A 999-nucleotide genomic window follows, 5' to 3' on the forward strand; every position below is an offset into this window, starting at 1 on the left:
CGGATCACTGTGAGTTCGAGGCCAGCCTGGCCTACAAAGCGAGTTCAGGACTGCCAAGGCTACACAGAGAGACCCTGTCTCGAAAAACTAAAAACAAACAAACAAACAAACAAACAAAAAAGACAGAAAACCCCTGTAGGCTGTATGAACAGTGGGAGCAGAGCTGAAGCCCCTGTGTGGGGAGCAGCAAGGGGTTCTCAGCCTCTCCTCCACCCTTTGATGTGCACTTCAGGGGGTCAGTAGGAGCTGCTGCCAGGCCCCAGGGAGAGAGGTACACCTGTTTCCTGTGTGTCCAGTAAGTCCTAGGGCCCGGTTTTCCTGATAAGGCTTTAGTATTCTCCTGTGCCCAACAGTAATACTTTACAATGGCCTCCTTTTTCTACTCTCAGGGTGTCATTTTTTTTAAGTGTGTATTTCATAAATTGTGCCAGACAGACACATCCTCCTCCTCCATCCTCAAAATGGATCCCAAACTGCTTGTAAAATGGAATCTTTCAGGGCAAGGCAAGTCTGAAATGCCATTGTTTTACATGAGTTAACTTAGGGCAGGGCCCAGCTGGATCTCACCAGTGCCCACAGGGAACTTCTTGGCTTTGTGACCCACTGTTCTTAGCCTTGTGACACCAGCTGCATTGCGGGGGTAGGGGAGGGGTGGGGAGTGGGGTGTGGGGGGATGTGAAATTGACCATCATCATTATCTTCCCTTGGGTACTGACTGTGTCCCAGGTACTGTGCTGAGTTCTAGCATTTTTTGAGAAGATGAGCATCTCTCCTGTTATTTCCAGGATGAGAGAGCTCAGGGGCTCCAGAGGGAATCTGGAAGCCTCCGTATGGTTCGCACCAGGCTGGGGAGAGGCAGGCTCGATCTAGAGCATAGAGCAGAAGAATGGAAGGAACGAGATGTTTGCTTAGGCTTAAATATTGCTCAGGAGGGACCAGTAGAAGCTGAACGGGCAGAAGAGAGCAGATAGCTCATAGCTCCCAGGAGGAGGAGGGAGG

Source organism: Acomys russatus, chromosome 10 (genome assembly GCF_903995435.1).
Source record: "Acomys russatus chromosome 10, mAcoRus1.1, whole genome shotgun sequence".
In the NCBI taxonomy this organism is placed as follows: Eukaryota; Metazoa; Chordata; class Mammalia; order Rodentia; family Muridae; genus Acomys; species Acomys russatus.